This window comes from Pinus tabuliformis, chromosome 2_1 (assembly GCF_031772625.1).
Source record: "Pinus tabuliformis cultivar Carrire ecotype Pingquan chromosome 2_1, CPIR1, whole genome shotgun sequence".
Lineage (NCBI taxonomy): Eukaryota > Viridiplantae > Streptophyta > Pinopsida > Pinales > Pinaceae > Pinus > Pinus tabuliformis.
In genome coordinates this window covers 869154521-869173362 of record NC_142299.1, presented here as the reverse complement: position 1 = coordinate 869173362, position 18842 = coordinate 869154521, and the positions used below count along the sequence as shown (strand labels likewise).

The 18842-nt window shown below is 39.3% G+C and overlaps 1 protein-coding gene across 2 annotated transcripts in view; it reads left to right on the top strand.

The window, feature by feature from the left end:
* Window positions 1-18842, top strand: part of SFC (ARF GTPase-activating protein) — a 332752-nt gene that overhangs the window by 154421 nt on the left and 159489 nt on the right. The window lies entirely within an intron of this gene.

The window sequence follows — 18842 nt, the reverse complement described above, 5'->3', positions numbered from 1 at the left end:
GAAACAAGAGCAAGGTTGATTTTGGTCTCTTGAGCATGGAAGAGAATAAAAAATCTTTCATTGCCATTTTTTAACCTTTGGAGCATTCATTTTTTTTAAAGTTTAGCTGGTGAGACATGTCCAGGGGGATTGGACTTCCGATCACTTGGATACACAAGGGCTTGCCAACATGCTTTTTGCCAATTGTGCTACCACCCACGAGCCTTTGGAGCATTTATATTAGCAATATTGAAGCTGCACAAATTTCATGACTAGAGATTTGACGTTGGCGACAAATTTTTTGGATGGTAGTTGCATGTTGAGAGATTTCTATGTTCTTACTATTCCGTTGGTTTTTTGAAGTTTCTTTGATTATGGACAATGAACTATCTGTCTTTTTAATTACCTCCTCTTTTTGCATTTTTGGTTTTGAAGAAAAATATAAAAGACTCACCATGGAGTGAAAGAGCCAAATAGTTGAATGAGATCACCATAGAGTGAAGAAAACATGAAGGAAGCTGAATACTAAAAGCATTGGTTATAATTTGTGAAACAAATCCCTAAGAGTAAGAATAAAATAGTGGTGGTTGTCAGGAATGGGTATGTACTCTTTGTGGCCATAATTTTACGAATTCTACACTATTGTTTGATATTATCTTTTAGGCATATTTCACGATGGAGTGAAGGCCTGTGCTTGTGTAATTGAAAGTAGAATGGAAATCACTAGGCTTCACTTGCTTGAAACTAACACACATGTGGAGACCAAGTTGGGCATCACTTTGCCTTTAAGAATCCCAGTTTTGGAGTACCTTGCCAAGTGAATGATAGGTGTTATAGTATAAATGATAGTGTGCCTTCTTTGCTTGTTGAGATACTGTTACCCACCATCAGTTGGTGACCCTGTAGGAGAATTTTTCTCCTAGATTTGTCTTCACCCGACAACCGACATCCCCTTGCTAGCCACTAGTGTAGCTGATGTTGTGTCATATGTCTCTGCTCTCAGAGCCAGTCATATGCCCCCTCGCCCATTTGTCGAGATCTTATGTTTGAAGGTGGGCCATCCAATCTTGAAGGTATGATTTTTCATTATGTAATTGGGTGTTTATGCTTTTTTTCTAGGGCACTATTAGCAATATAATTTCTAAATTGCTATTTAACTGTTAAAAATACACCAGATGGTTTCTGAATGTAATATATATATTTAATTGATAAAATTCGAATGATGATTACAAAGTTGAGGTGGTGCTCCTTTATTAGGAGTTGACTGGCCATGCCTAATCAGAGAGACATGTCCCTTGGGACTAATGTCTCTTCATTTAACTAATAAATTGCTAATTAATTGATTATAATTAGTCATTTATTAATTTAGATAATATTTAATATTTTATAATTTTTATGAATTTAAATTCATAACATTGCCCTCCCCTTAAGATGCTTTGTCCTCAAAGCATAGATAGGTTTGGGTGTTGATGAAGAAAACATTATGATTCCCAAGACGAGTCTTCCTCTGTAACCTCTTCTATTTGATGAGGGATTCCTTTATTGTCTTGGACCATAAAACTTTTTCTTGGGTAGCGAGTATACCTTCAGGTTCGAGGACTATTCTTCCTTCATCGGTCTTTGGTATTTCTATTTGTGCTGTTTGGTTTTGCCCTAATACTCTCTTGAGACTTGATACATGAAAGGTTTTATGGATTCGACAATTATCAGGTAACTTTAAGCCATAAGCTATGCTACTTATTTTTTTGATTATCTGATACGACCCATAATATTTAGGTGATAATTTATTCTTCCCTTGCTATTTTAGTGATAGTTTCTTATAAGGTTGGAGTCTAACAAAGACCCAATCTCCCTCCTCGAACTCTCTTTCAGAGTGGTGTTGGTTGGCTTGTTGTTTCATTCTATTACGAGCCATGGTTAGATTTTCTTTTAGTAAGTTGATGATCCTTTGACTTTCTCCTAAGTGGTCTTTAACTACTGGTACCCTGGAATCAAGGAGTGCAAAGTATTTCCACCTAGGTGGCTCGTAACCATATAAGGCTTGGAAAGGTGTCATTTTAGTTGAAGTGTGGTACGTGGTATTATACCACCATTCTGCCAGGTGTAGCCACTAGGTCCATCTGTTTTGTTTATCTGTAACGGAACAACGAAGATATGTTTCCAATTATTTATTAACGATTTTGGTTTGCCCATTTGTTTGGGGGTGATAGGCTGAACTCATGTTGAGGGATATTCCTGCTTGGTGCTAGAATTCCTTCCAAAATTTGCCTTTAAACGTTACATCTCTATCGCTGACGATGACCTTAGGAAAACCGTGTAGTTTGTAAATATTTTTACAAAACATATCAATGATTTATTTAGTTGTGTCAGTGTTTTTAATAGCCATAAAGTGGGCATATTTAGTGAGCCTGTCGACTACTACAAATATTTTATCCTTCCTGTCAGATGCAAGTAGTCCTTCAATAAAGTCCATCGAAATCTCCTCCCACTTCTGATTCAGAGTGTGTAGTGGATGTAGTAATCCTGGAGCTGGAACATTTTTGCTCTTGTTCCTTCGACAAATATCACATTCTGCGACATATTTATGAATTTACTTGCTCATACCCTTCCAATAGAATGATTGTCGGATGTTGTAGTAAGTCTTGTAGAATCCGACATGTCTGACTGCAGGCGAATTGTGAGACTCTTTTAGTATTTTCATCTTAAATTTGGATGCGGGTGTTAGGTAAATTCTACCCTTGTACCATAAGATGTCATTCTTCCACTCGAAGTTGGTATACTGACTGATATTCTTAATCATGGAGTCACAATCCTCATCCTTGGCATATTCGGTTCATATTTCGTCCAACCATTCTGAAACAACTATCATGGCGGCACATGTTGTGTGGTCGTCATCCTTACGTGAGAGTGCATCAGCTACGATGTTCTCCTTTCCTTTCTTGTGCAATATTTCTAAGTCGAAAGTTGACAACTTCTCCATCCACTTCTGTTGTTCTGTTGATAATGTCTTTTGCTGAAGTAAGAACTGAAGACTGTTGTGGTCGGTTTGGATTGAAAATTTACTCCCAAGCAAATATTGGCACCACTTCATTAAAGCGTGTATGATGGCGAGCATCTCCTTTTGGTATGTTGATTTTAAGCCTTCTCATTTATTAAGCTTCCTGCTCTCAAATGCTATAGGGTGGTTGTCCTGCATTAATACGGCTCCAATTTTGAATCCAGAAGCATCATATTCGAATAAATGGTTTGGAGAAGTCAAGAGTCGCTAGCACTGGTGTGGTTGACATTACTTCCTTTAAATTCTCAAAACACTTGTCTGCTTGGTCATTCCACTGAAAAGCATTCTTCTTTAACAAATTGATCCGGGGTGCTGTTAAATGTGCATAGTTTTTTATAAATCTTATGTAATACCCGGTTAGACCTAAAAATCCTTTCAGCTTGGATACGTTCTTGGGTTTGGGCCATTCTTTGATTGCCTTGATTTTGTTGGGATCCACTTGGACTCCTTCCTTGGATATAACATGTCCTAGGTATTCCACTTCCTTTTGCCCAAACGTACATTTTTATAGCTTGGCGTAGAACTAGTTCTCTCCAATACAAACAATACTTCTTCAAGATGCTTGAGATGTTCTTTCCACGTCTCACTGTAGACCATAATATCATCGAAGAAAACTAATACAAACTTCCGGAGATAGGGTGAAAGAGTTCATTCATGGTTTCTTGGAAGGTGGCTTGTGCATTTGTTAATCCAAATGGCATGACCTTGAACTCATAATGCCCTTAATGAGTTCTGAATGTTGTCTTTTCGACTTCTTCTAGCCTTATTCGGATTTGGTAGTAGCCTGATCTTAGATCTGATTTGGAAAAGTATGTTGCACCGTGTAGTTCATCTAGCATTTCATCAATGAATGGAATCAAAAACTTATGTTTAATAGTGATTCTGTTTAAACCTCTGTAATCTATACATAATTAGAAGGATTCATCCTTCTTCCCGAGCAATACTACGGGTGCAACGTATGGACTTCTACTTTTCGTAATGATTCCATGCTTCAGCAGGTCTTGTATTAAGCGTTCTATTTTTGTCTTGTGGTGATGGGGATAACAATATGGCTTAACATTCACTGGTGTTGAGTCTGGTTTGACTTCAATAATGTGTTCAATTTGCCTTTCAGGGGGTAACTTCATTGGTAGATCTTGAAAAACCTTCTCGTATTTCTGAATCAAGGATGAAATTTCTGAAATTTCGTTGCGATTAAGTTTCTTCATTTGCTGAGCGGAGATGCCTTGAGTTGGTAGTGCTTGAAACCCAAACAACTTATATTTCCTTCCATCCCACTTGAATTTAATGAATTGCGTTATGTGATTTGCTGAATACGTGCGTAGCGTTCTTAACCATTGTACCCCTGAAACGACATCTACTCCTCCTAGGGAACTGTATAAAAACTGGATTCCATTGCGTATTCGCTTAATTGCAACTTAACTTTATGGCACTTGCCTACTCCATCTATATGTTTCCCATCTTGCTACCATAACTTTTAAATTTGCTACTCGGTAAGTAAATATTTTAAGTCTTTTCACAACATTGACATCTACGAAGTTGTCTGTACTCGCCGAGTCTACTAGAACGATAACGTTTTGCTTCTTGATGTGACCTTTAAGTTTCAGTGTCTATGGTTGAGCTATCCCTGTGATGGCTGCTAAAGAAATTCGTGGCATATCTTCTTCTGATTCTGGACTAGGGTTTGCATTTTCTTCATTGCCCTCTTCGTCAGAGCTGTCTTCTGAAGATTCTTCTTCTCGTTCGGCTTCGTAGTTGTACAATTTTTGCGTTTCGCATTTGTGTCTTGCGTAATACTCATATCCGCACTTCCAACATTTTCCATCCTTTTTCCTTTTGACATTAGATTGTTGTTTTCCTTCATTTCACAATGGTGGTGGAACGTACTTGTTAGTGTTCTCTGATGATGGTTTACCTGACTTCCCCTTGGAATAGCTATTAGTTCTCTCGCTAGTAGCATATGGTGCCTTGTGGAGTTTATATTTCCGCTCGATAATTATGGTTGCGTGTTTGGCCTCTTCAATGGTTTTGGGTTTATGCAATTTTAATTCTTCGTGGATGTAATATTTAAGGCCACAACCAGAGATTTTTAACAACTCTTCATTTGAGAACCCTCCATGCCTTACTGCTAATACTACCCATTCGTGAGTGTATTCACTCGCTGATCCTTTTTGTTTCAGGTGAACGAATCTCTCGTAGACATCATCTTCCTCCTCGTCATGAAACCTTTTTAGCAGGGCGTTTTTAAAGTTTTGCCAATTGAATGAGCAACCTATACATTTAGACGACCACCACAAAAACCAATCATATGCTTCTGCTTCTAAGTAGTTGGATGCAGTCATGACTCTTTCTTGCTCGCCGAGTGGAGGGTTTGCTAAAAAATGGCGTCCATCTTATTTACCCATACGACGACGCCCTTATAGTTCTTACCATCGTACTTAGGTAATTCATTTTTGATTTTAAGATGGTTCCTCTTAGAAGATTTAGTATAATATTGGCTTCCTTCGAAGTGAATTTGTGATATTCGCTGCTTCTCATGCCTCAGGAACTCATGCTCTAGAGAAGTTTCACCTTTTGGAGTTTTGGGACTCTGTCGCTGAGGTGGATTAGTCCCTCTGAAATGCTGGCTCATCAATTTTTTTAAGTAAGAGATATCATTGGCCATTTGGTCGTGTTTACTAACTGACTTCTCAATGTTATCCAGACGTTTATTCAACATGCTGATGTCCTCTTGAATCTTTTTCAAATCGTCATTGTTGCTCGCCATTTTGCTTCGTTTTTTCCTTGAAGACCTAATTTGATTTTTATTTTTATTTTTTAATAACCACTATGTAATGTTAACGTTATTACATATATAGTATATGTATATTATTTTACCACTTTTTAACGTTATACCCAATGGACAAAACACAACTCTGACCAATGGAAGAGTTACAATGTATGGTTCGACTACCGCAAAGATGCCTCGGGCCATTGGTATTCACCGATGTCATTGGTATTGAAACACCGTGTCTGATTCTATCTTTATACCACCCACTGAACCCTAGATGAAATGATGTTAGGTGGCCGCTCACGCACTTTGAATTTTCGTTCGGATTGTGTCAATTGACAGCGGCCAGGCACGATGCATTAACTAATTATCTGCGGCTTTGTTTTATTGTTCCCACCAGCCGAGGATCACGTAACACAACGGAACAGGGCGTAGGGGATATTGTAGGGACACAAACCGACAAGGAATGACAATAGAAAACGCGGGAGGACCACAGCGAAAAAAAAAAAAACAACGGTGAGAATAACGTGGAAGGGTTAGGAAAAAAATGGGGTTATACACAACGGATGGGGTTGATGGAGGTGGAGGGTCGACGACCCACAGGGGGGTGTGGTGCGTGGCCAGCAGAACATGGCTCCGATACCACTGATAGCAATATAATTTCTAAATTGCTATTTAACTGTTTAAAATACACCAGATGATTTTTGAATGTAATATATATATATATATATATATATATATATATATATATATATATATATATTTAATTGATAAAATTCGAATGATGATTACAAGGCTGAGGCGGTGCTCCTTTAATATGAGGTGACTGGCCATGCCTAATCAGAGAGACATGTCCCTTGGGACTAATGTCTCTTCATTTAACTAATAAACTGCTAATTAATTGATTATAATTAATCATTTATTAATTTAGATAATATTTAATATTTTTAATTTTTGTGAATTTAAATTCATAACAAGCACACTTGTTGGGTATGGATTACTGGGTGACTTGGAAGGAGGAAGGGCTTTGATTGTAGTCTTGTTCCATTACCTTAATTGGGAGGTTGACCCTCAAACCTAGTCTTGTGGGATCTCCCCTACTAGCTTATAACTTCAGGATGGGCACTACTTGGGAAACCCCAATTGGTAGCGTGGTCCTGTTTTCCTGTTCCACATTTTTCACTCCCCTTCGCACATTACAAGCTCTATTTCATCATCTTCCCTCTCTGGGTCCATAGGGCTTTGGTATACCCCTCCCTTTGTCCACATTTTTGGGTCGGGCCTAAAACGATGTCTGGGAGGTTGATGCAGCGAAAAAAAGATAAAAGCATAATACGACGACATACAAGAGGAAATGTACCACAAAATGCAAAAGATGGTCGAGTCTGTAAAATTTAACACATGGGAAAAAGCTAAGCATGAGCTCTACCCCTTATTATTTGGGCATCACCCTTGCATCATTAAGGAACCCATGTATGTCCCTACCCCTGGTGGGCGATGAACAACCCAACCTTAAGGGGATAATCACTGTTATATCATACACCTCGTGCTCTCATCCCGTGAAGCCTTGAGCAGTATAATAAAGAAAAATCAATAAAGGGAAAAAGGCAAATGAAGAAGGGTGGAAAAACAAAGGTCGGGGTAACTCATGTACCAAGATTGCTCCCTTCTACATTCATATACCCAAATATGTGGACATCCCCCCATCATTACTACCCTTGAGCCCATGTCATTTGGCCTTGAGACCCCTGTGTCCCAATGCACCTCATCACTATCCACATGACACCTACCACTTGAAGGATGTATCTTGCACATGTTTTCCCTTTAGGGGCAATGAATGTTAATTTTTGGTAGCATCAGATGTGCTCTAGCCATGAAAATTGGTGGAGAGGCTAAGGCACATGAGTTCTAAAGAACCCATAGACCATTTGGTGAAATTCCACCCGGATTGTATTTTATTAAAATAATTAATATTTTTAATGGGGTTCTTAATTCTAAACTTAGGAAAATTAAAGTATTAATGGGTATTAATCAAAATATGGGTGAGAATGTTCTAGAAAGTGGATCAAGTCAAGTTTTTAGAGACTTAATCTCAGCCGTTGATTAGAGACTTAATCTCAGCCGTTGAAATCTCAACGAGAAAAGTATAAGAAGGAGGCTTGGGGTTCATTTAGAAAAACACACATGGAGAGAACGAATTGATCTAGAGTTCAATTTCTGGTGCTAGGAAGTTGAGAAATTCGAACTAAGTGATCAGTTTGCAGCAGAGGGGCGGGGATAGTTCGGGAATACTGGGCAGAGAGGCCGAGAGCCACTAGTGGAGGTAGCGCAACACCTAGAGGCATCGACGTTGGGCCAATCTGGGCCCACGCAGGCTTGACGCAGAGCCAAAAGGGCCAACGCAGAGGAGAAAGTTGCTTTCACGCAGAAATCCGGAACTGCCGAGAGAGGTTGACGCAGAAGCTCCAGGAGGTAGAAGAGACAGCGCAGAGCTAACACAGACCCTGTAAGGCTGACGTAGGGCCTAAGCAGGGCCATCGCAAAGATAGGCGGGGTTAGCCAGTTTTGCTGTTGGATTAGCTGGAAACCGCTGGGTGAAGTGAGGTAATCTCACTTAGTTTTCCGCCATTATATTTTTTTTTTGTAACTGGATTGCCGGGAGGGTATCCATCATTGTATTCAGAACTACTGCTTAATAATATAAAATCCTCAGAGCTGTTGCACCAGTTTTCCTGCATTGGGTTTTTCCAGGGACTATTTTGTCCAAAAATAACGGTGTCTTATGTATCTTGTTCTTTGCTCAGTTTCTTGTTTCATGTAATCAAATTAAATTGGTGTAGGCTGCAGAAGTAGTTTACTTTAGTATTTTTCAGAAAAATAACTTGATAATGTATATTAAAATCAAGTAGGAGAAGTAAATTCAGTTTTGCTGCAGTAGTGGTTCCTTGAGTATAGAAATTTTCACAACCTAATAGGGTTGTCTATTAACCACTCCTACATAGGGAGGTAACACTATTACATGTTCAAAGCCCCAAATCTGGAAGGGATAACTTGATAATGTATATTAAAATCAAGTAGGAGAAGTAAATTCAATTTTGCTACAGTAGGGGTTCCTTGAGTATAGGAATTTTCACAAGGAACACCTAATAGGGTTGTCTATTAACCACTCCTACCTAGGGAGGTAACACTATTACATGTTCAAAGCCCCAAATATGGAAGGGAAACCCAATATGAGGTCCCCACTTCTGCCCTTGATTAACATCTAAGTTGCACGAAACGGGGAAATGGGTACGAGTTTCCGAAACGGGAAGCGATACGAAATGCGACCTCCCCAAATTTTGGAAACAGGGAAATGCGAATATATATATATATGAAAATATTTAAATATATATATATGTGCAATCATAAAGCATAAATGATACATTATAATTTATTACACTTAAACATTAAGATTTAATTTACATCACATTTACTCATGAATGTTCACATAATGAAAATAAAAATGTCGGAATATCCAAAAGCAACCTTTATTATATATCCAAATCTCAAAATTAGCCTTTATTTATATTAATATATGAGGTTGCAAGTACAATAAAGACTATAAGGCTGCAAGAGAGAGATCCAAATCAGGATTTTCTGCATCCACATCCCATTCTTTAGAAGGACCATTGTTGTATTGGGAGTCTCCTCCTACATAGTCGAATGACCTTAGTGCTCTTGATTAAATACACGTTTCATACCCTAGTACCCTACATGATCTTCATTATTGGGAGTTTCCCCTGCATAAAGGGCTTGGTTCTCTTGATTAAATACAAGTTCCATACATGATAAAATCCAATGGAAACATTGCAATCCCTCCAATCCTGAAATCCTGAAAAACAAATAAGTCTGTTGGATTTTGAGTGAGATCTAAAATTCTACTTTCTCCATATGAAATCCAATGAGGGCGAAACCACTCTCAAACATCCTGAGTCATTTCATGGTAATGTTAAAAATTTAAGTAAAATGATGAAAATGAAAAATAAAAGAGAATATCACTTTTACTTTAAGAATTTAACATTACCATGAACTGCATATCCCTCAAACTTCCTGATGAATTGCATATCAACACTAGGGCAAAAATTCACTTTTATAACTTTAGACACGCATCTAGAAGCAACAAGAAGTCACTAACATACCCTAAAAGTAAATTAAAAAAAACACAAGTTAATGAGGAAACGTGGGTCGTATGGCCTTGAAACGCATTTCTGGCCGTACTGGCCACGTTTCCGTTTCGGGAAACGTGGCAGTACGGCCGGGAACGCGTTTCACGGCCGTACCAAACGCGTTTCCGCGTTTCGTACCCGTTTCCGTACGGAAACGGGCCTCTATACCACGTTTCCTACAACATAGATTAACATGCTTATTCACTCAACTAGACTAATGAGTATTGCATATAAAGGTGAGGAGACACATTGGATTTTATACAGGATTGGTAAGTGATTCCACAATCCACTTTGGGCTTGGCCTCCCTATATGGGATTCAATCCCACCAGTGGGTCATATCAACACTTGTAGGGGATGCGTTGAGAGCCATGGGTTTCCATCATGTGACAGAGCATTATCTCTTGCCATGGGCAACCTCAACACCTACAACAACTTGTTCATTGCCCACATTATATGATAGATGATGCACTTGAACCAACAGTGCCCCTAGCAGACATATCATTGTATACAGGGTTGGGCAGCTGATCTGAGGCCCAAAGGAGGTTTGCCTTATCATTGAGACATGGGAGGGCAAGCACCATCTTCGTGCCCTCATTTGAAGTAGTCTGCAGGCTTATTCTTCGTTAGGAGACCCATGAGACCATACTTCGTGCCCAAGAGCCACTTTGGAAGACCACATGATGTTTTACTTGGAGATCAAGGGGTCACCCCCTTTGAGCATCATTCATGGAGCCCTCTTCTTCATCATGGCACTTGAGGACTCAATTAGGCCTTCCAACGACCCTCCTACACCATTGCTACATCATTTCAACTTCATTTTGGATGGCTTATCTTACACTTTATGGCTATTTGGTGGGCTTGTCACGAAAGTTATTGTTATTTTGCACATTAAAGTGAATTTAGGGGCACATTAGGCTAATTCGAACTCTTAGAGGCTCATATAAATAAAGTGGGACCTCATTTGTTTCAAACATCATCATCACACTTGGATATAATTCTCTTGAGGAATTTCACACTTTTCTCTTGATTGTCTATTGCAACACTCTTGATGCATTTCGATATATTTGGAGCTGAGATTTCGTTCTCTCTTAGAGCCATCTTCTTGATCTTGGATTGAATATATCTTTTGTTGTCTTGTAAGTAATCTTATTGAATATTTTTGCATGAAAAATGTCTAATGTGTGGAATTATTACAACTACCTATTTCTTTTATACCCTAATTTATTGAATATCACTGTAAAGATTGTTAGATTGTGAAATTGCACATGTTACTCATTGAATAACAAGTAGATGAATGTTCCTAGTGGATTGAAATTCGATTTTCTTCCATGAAAGTCCATAGATCTTGAGTTGGTAAATGCTAAAGAGTGGTTGCTAGGACATCACTTTTTAGCCTCCTTGAAGACAATATCGGCCAAATTTCGAATCACATAGACTCCATAGCCCAAGGGTAAGTCATTGATCCAAGCAAATTTGGTGATCACCCCTTTTTCCCTGAGACCTCATTTGTTTCAAACATCATCATCACACTTGGATCTAATTCTCTTGAGGAATTTCACACTTTTCTCTTGATTGTCTATTGCGACACTCTTGATGCATTTCGATATATTTGGAGCTGAAATTTCGTTCTCTCTTTGAGCCATCTTCTTGATCTTGGATTGGATATATCTCTTGTTATCTTGTAAGTAGTCTTATTGAATATTTTTGCATGAAAAATGTCTAATATGTGAAATTATTGCAACTACCTATTTCTTTTATACCCTAATTTATTGAATATCATTGTAAAGATTGTTAGATTGTGAAATTGCACATGTTACTCATTGAATAACAAGTAGAAGAATGTTCCTAGTGGATTGAAATTCGGTTTTCTTCCATGAAAGTCCATAGATCTTGAGTAGGTAAATGCTAAAGAGTGGTTGCTAGGGCATAACTTTTTAGCCTCCTTGAACACAATTTCGTCCAAATTTCGAATCACATAGACTCCATAGGCCAAGGGTAAGTCACTGATCCAAACAAATTTGGTGATCACCCCTTTTTCCCTATTCTTTTCCTCCTCCAAAATTTTGGCTCCTACCCTAGACGATTGGCTACGACTCCCTGAGAATTGCATTAGAGGAGTGATCTTTCGATTCCAAGACTTCTGTGCTGGTGTCTCCTCTAGTGAGCCTCCAGTTTTGGAGCAATTCCCACGATCGGTTTATGAGAAAACTCAAGCCCTAGTTACATTCCTGGAAATCATCTTGAATGCCTTGGTGAGAGGTCTTCTTGAGGGTTTTTGCACATAGTATTCGATGGAAAAAAATCATTTAAAACCCTTTCCGTAATTACCTTGACCTAGTGAGCTCATTGGAGGGTCTCTTCCCACGGTTATTCATAAACCTTGGCTCTCGTGTGGTCACATTCTATGATTCTAGGCTTCTTAAGGATAACAAAAGCTTATATAGAGCTATATAATCATCATATAAAGCTTCTTGAGAGGTTCGAATCAGCTTTGGAGCCTTGACCTAAGGCCTCCTTGTCATTATTGGGTATCATTAACCCTAGGTCTAGGTCTCCTCATAAGTCTTTCTTGGAGAGCTTTAAGCTTCTCTTGAAGCATTGAGCCTCTCTTTTGAATGGGCCTTGGAAATCACATCATACCTTGTCATTGATCCAATAATTTATAGTGTTTTCCATCGTACCGAGACCCCTCCCATTGGTGAAAGTCTGTAAAGAGAAGGGGACACTAACTGAGGTGACAATGGTTCTTTGTCCCATTGTTGGTCTAGTAGTTGCCCCTTAGGTACCCCCAATGTCACATGGTTCGCGTTCGAGTTAGGGTTCGATAATGATTAGGTTCGATTTGAGTTCAATTTTTTTGATGAGGTTCGAATGAGGTTTGCCATTAGGTTCATGTACATATATATATATATATATATATATATATATATATATGAACTATAGGATAAACTAGTAAGAAATCAACATCAGCGAACATCAAAAAAGTTATCACGAACATGGAAATTGCAAGGATAAATTACAAGCTCGAGTTGTGGCATGAGGTTATGAGTTTTGACCGATGAACTTGGTCAATGGCTATGAAGTTCGATTAGGTTCGTCGAACCTCAATTTTTTTTTAAGGTTTGCCAAAATTCGAACCTTAAGGTTAAAGTTTGACGAACCTTGTGACATAGGGTACCCCTTCTAGGACCCTTACTAGATTGTGTGGCAATAGATACTAGGAAGGTGCCCTACTTTAAGAGGTGGTTAAGAGTCTTTGAAAAACTGCTTAAAATTCACAATGTAGGGATGAGGTAGATGATGTGATCGTGAAATATTTCATGGCTAATGGGATTGCCTTTAATACACCGATTCCCATGTTTCAAAGCACTTAGGAGGGAATTCTTAGATGGTAGGTCGAGATATCTGTCCCCATGTTAAAAAAATTGAGAACAACATTATTCTATAGTGGGGCTTGTTACCCGCCATTTTGTGGGTGATATCCCTAAGAGAAATTTTCTCCAAGATGGTCCTCAGTCGGCAGCCAACAACCCCTTGCAGCTAACAGCTAACTCATTGTGCCATTTTCTCTGCCACCTGAGCTAGCCATGTGGTCCCTCCATCTGCCATGATCGTATGTTTGAAGGTGGGCCTCCCGAATCTAAAGGTATGCCTTGTCATTTGGAAATTAAGTATTGTAGTTTGCTTATCATGGACACTTTTGGGCATGGATTGATGGGGGGATTTGGCGGAAAGAATGGGCTAGGTCTGTGCTTTTGTCCCCTAGACCCAATTTAGGAATTAACCTTAGATTCTAGTCCCATGGGATCTCTTTTATTGACCATTTGGTTCCAGGGATAACATTTCACGGGAAACCCCGATTTTGGTTGCGTGGTCCCGCTACCTTATCTGCTTATATTACCCTCTTTCCATTCATTTTTATCCCATTCATCATTTCTCCCACTTGGGTCCACATTCCTCCAATAGGTCCACATAGGGTTAGCATGCCCCTTCCTCTTGCCCACACCTTGGGTCATGGCCTGAAATGAAGCCTGCAGGTCGATGCAGCTAAATAGAAAGATAAAATCATATATGGCCACATTCAACAAGAAAATGTACCACAAAATGCAAACTATGGCCAGGACAAACACATTTAGCACGTGGGCAAAAGCCAATACATGACCTCTACCCCATCATCATGCATCACCCTGGTTCCTACAGGTTCTATGAACCCTCTTCATCATATAGGAACCCATGATTTTCCCAACCCTTTATGGACGATAAACCACCCCATCTTAAAGGGGGAATCCACTGCCATATCTTATACATGATGCTCTAACCCATTGAACCCGAGAAATTAATTAAAGAAAATCATGAAAAGCAAAAGGCATATAAAGAAGGGTGGAAAAATCAAGGCCAGGGCACTTCATGTACCACGATTGCTCCTTCCTACACATTATAAACCCAAATGTGGGCTTCCCTCTTATTAGCTACCCTCATACCCCAGCATGTGACCCAGGGCTGCCCCTTCTCATTCCCTACTCCATTCACCTATCTATCACATGACACCACCTCTTAAAGGATGTACCTTGACTATATTATCCCCTTTAGAAGTAGAAACCACCTAATAGGATTATTGGTTAACCCCATTTGGAGTTTAGAGGACAATGGCACATCTCGAAGCCCATTATGGAAGGGCAGGCCATTATGAAGTCCCACCTATGGTCCATGATTAGGTGAACTTATTTACTCGATTTCTCTAAATGGCTTGTTGTACTAGAAGGCTAGGGGACACACTGGATCTTATGCAGGATTGCAGATGGTTTCTATTTTGGGTTTGGTCTCCCTATATGGGGTCCTGATCCTCCAAAGGGCTACATTGGCACATATAGGGTGAGCATTTAGAGCCATGGGCCTCCACAGCAACAGATTGCATTCCATGGATCCCCACAACCATTCAGAAATTGCTTGTGGTTCACTTATTGGACGAAGATGATGCATCTGATCCATCATGCCCAGCTGGCCCTAGATCTACACCATACACTTGGCAGATGATCTAGGACTTGCGCGATGATGTGGCATCACCTACATAATCATCCTAGCCCTTGTCGGCGGTTTACATGCATCTTCGATTTGTTTGGAGACCCATGAGGACACATGTGTGCCCCCACATGTCATTTGGAGCACCACAGGCCATTACAAGGGGCCAACCCCTTGTCCATTGCTTTCTAGGGTCCTATTCTTCATTGTGGCACCCATGGACCCCATCAGGCCTCTTAGATGGCCCTACGACATGCATAGATTATTATTTGACCTCTTGAGAGGCATACTTTTTCATTTATGAGCTAGTTTGGTGGGCTTGTCACCAAAAGCTAGTTAATTTGCACATTATTTTATTTTAGGGGCTAATGTAGGCCCAATTAGGAAATTCGAACTCTTAATGAGTGTATAAATAGGAGTTAGATGAATTCACTTTGTATCATCACTTGAATTGGATCATTCACTCTCTTGAGAATTTCACATTTTTTCCTTGGAGTATAGTTTTGGATCATGGATGAATTTTGATGTGTGGATTGGGTCTTCTTATCTTGGAGGTTCTTATATTTCAAATGTGATGATGGTTGGATATATTCTCTTACATGTAAGTACAATTTTGATGTTATTTTCTTTTGCTTTGCTGCATACATTGACCATGAGTTTTTCACTATTTTGAGGTTAGTTGCTGCATGCACTTACGACATCAATGTGGAATTATGTCTCTATATAGCTTGTCTCTATGTATGGGCTATGTTTGACAAACGAATTGTCCTAGAGGTTGAAGTTACCTTGACAAGCCTTCTCCTTTTACAACGAAGTTTAAATGCTTTTAAGGTCACTTTTCTTGTCTTGCCCTTAACATTGGACAAAGTTGACTTTGAGAGCCTCCTATGCACTTACGACATCAATGTGGAATTATGTCTCTATATAGCTTGTCTCTATGTATCGGCCATGTTTGACGAACGAATTGTCCTAGAGGTCGAAGTTACCTTGACAAGCCTTCTCTTTTACAACGAAGTATAAATGCTTTTAAGGTCACTTTTCTTCTCTTGCCCTTAACATTGGACGAAGTTGACTTTGAGAGCCTCCTTGAACACGAAACGAGATCCATCTTCATATTTCTCCTGGACTTCATATCCCCAAAAGGAAATAGGCACTGATCCTTCAAAAGGTGGTCACTTTAAATCTATTTCTTCATCTTTTTCACCTTTTCCTTGGTCTAACCAAGTTGGATTACCTAGGGCATCAATTTCCCGACAAGCTAGCCATCAAAAAAATTCAATCTGCTAGGGTCTCCTGCACTGGCCTTTCCTCTAACTCTCCTCCAATTTTGAGGCCATCCTGATGGTATAGTTGGGAGAAAAGCCAAACCCTAGCTCTCATTGAAATTTAATCTGCCATCCCCAAGGCTAGTACCTCATAGGGTGAAAACACCACCTTCTTGTACAAATTCTTTCTTTGATCCTTCCCCTCCTTGTCTAGGGTAAGAATATTATTGGCTGCTACATTCTTCCCTCATACCCTAGACTAGGTCCACTTGGCCCCATGTGGTTCCACTCCTTTGAAAAATCATTACTCAAGAACCATCCGGGATACCAAATCTAACAAGGATTTTAGGGATTAGGAAACTCCTTCACAAGTCTTATCCCATAAACCTAACCCTCAAATCCTCTCTTCCTTTCCCTAGAACACATAGTACCCGTACTTCAAGCCCTTTCGGGAAAGGGTTTATTTGGGTCACTCATATCCATCGACTTATCCTTCAATTGGTGACTCCATAATATACTGTGTCTCTTCCTATCGGTGAAGGCCCGTAAATAGAAGGCAGCTTAACTGAGGTGACAGTGGGCTAAGTCTCCGTTTGTTGCCCTTGGCCTAGCATTTTCCCTTTAGGGATCCCCTTTAGGACCCTTGCTAGTTTGAGCGGTAATAGGGCCACTAGAAAGAAAGTGTTAACAAAAAACTGCAAAGTAATCTTGGGTTGTCTTAGGGTATTCAATTGTCATAGATGGTTGGAAGATATATTCAACAAAGGTCCTTGCTAAGCATTTTTGCCACCTTTCTTGAAGGATAATTGGCTGTACTAGAGAGATGAAAGATTCATCTTTCAAATTTGATGTATTGATTGATGCAATTGAAGATGTTGCTCCTTCTAATTTACTTAAGGTTGTATTGCACATGTTTTTTGGGATATAAGAGATGTAAATGCTCATTTGCAACCACCATGTGCAATTTACTATTAGCACGATGAATGCAAAATGAAGTTCTTGAAACCTACAAATACAAGATATGCTACACATTCGTTTCTTCTAGAGCATATGATTTTGGTGTGTGTGGCTTTACAAGCCACTATTGCGAGCATTGGATTTTCTTGGAGGGAATCTTCAATAACATAGGGAGAAAAACTGAAACAAATGATTTTGGATGATGATTCCTAGGTTGAATGCAAAATTAGTATCCTTTATGACTTAAATATTATGTAAGGTTAGGGATGCAGATTTAGACTTTGGTAGTCACGGGGAATATACAAGTCATTTAAAAATAATGTTGGTAGGATAGAGGTCATCCGTTATTAAAGACACCCTCTTTAGGAATTTCTCAATGAACTTGAAAAGTTGATAGAGAGGAAATGGAACAAGTCGAGCACCTCTCTTGATATCCCTTCTTCTGCACTTAGTCTAAAGTGTTATAGAAAGAGACTGTGTAGGTTGGACCAATAGAGGATGAAGAGGTGAAACGAGTCTTTGCTAATAATATAATGAGCATGTATAGTCATGAAGATACAATAATATTTTGAGTACTTTAATCATTTTTCTGCATTTAGTAGCCCCCCGTTTGTTCTTTTGAGGAAAGAGGACTAGAAGCTTTATGCACAGAGTTGTCACATTGGATGGTTGAGGATCTATGCGAACAAGGCAATAGAGATTGATTATCTTGAAACACTTTTGTCATCTTAGGTTGTTGGTTCCTCAAACTCTTGAGATTGATTATATTGAAACACTTTTGTCATCTTAGGTTGTTGGTTCCTCAAACTCTTGAAAGGACCTGGGACGCCTACAATTTCACCGCTCTATTAAGAGAAACATGCTTGCTTTTACGAGCGTGGAGAAATATGTTGATATGGATATTAGTGTCTTCCTTTATTTGATGAGGGAACCTTTGTATTTAAGGGAACTATAACAAAATGGGATGTAGGTGTTAGGGATGCTTCATAGATTAAAGAGGATGAACATATTTTTTCCTCACAAATATGTTGATTTTTTGTGTAGGATTGGGAGGTATTCTCGCATGCCTAAGTCGACGTAGAAGAATTATGAAGAATTTTTTTATATTTGAATGACAAGTCGGCCTAGAAAAGTCAAGTTGGCCTAGGAGGGTGAAGGGACAAGTCCCTTTGGTTATTTCACCCCATTCGACTAGTATATATGGATGATGTATAATTTCATATTCTCCACCAATGAAGAGCAAGTTTGAACATGAAGTCGTCTATTTTGGAGATCGTCTTTCTATCTTTCTCTTGGCCACATGTGCGAAGGATTCTTTGACTGAGTTCTTGGGCGAGTTTGACTAGCATTCTTGCAGTCACACGTGAACAAAAGGACGAATTTGACTGCACGAATTGATTGAGTTTGTCTGTTTGACCGAGCTGATTTGGTAGTAGTTTGACCGAAAATTGTGCTACAGTTGATCTCAGGGCCGAAATTTGACCACAAGAAGGTTGTTAGGCCGAGTTCACCAGTGTTGAATTTATGATATTTTGGCTAGTTTGACCAGCGTTGACTTGCGAAAGATTGAAAGAGCTTGACTGGTATT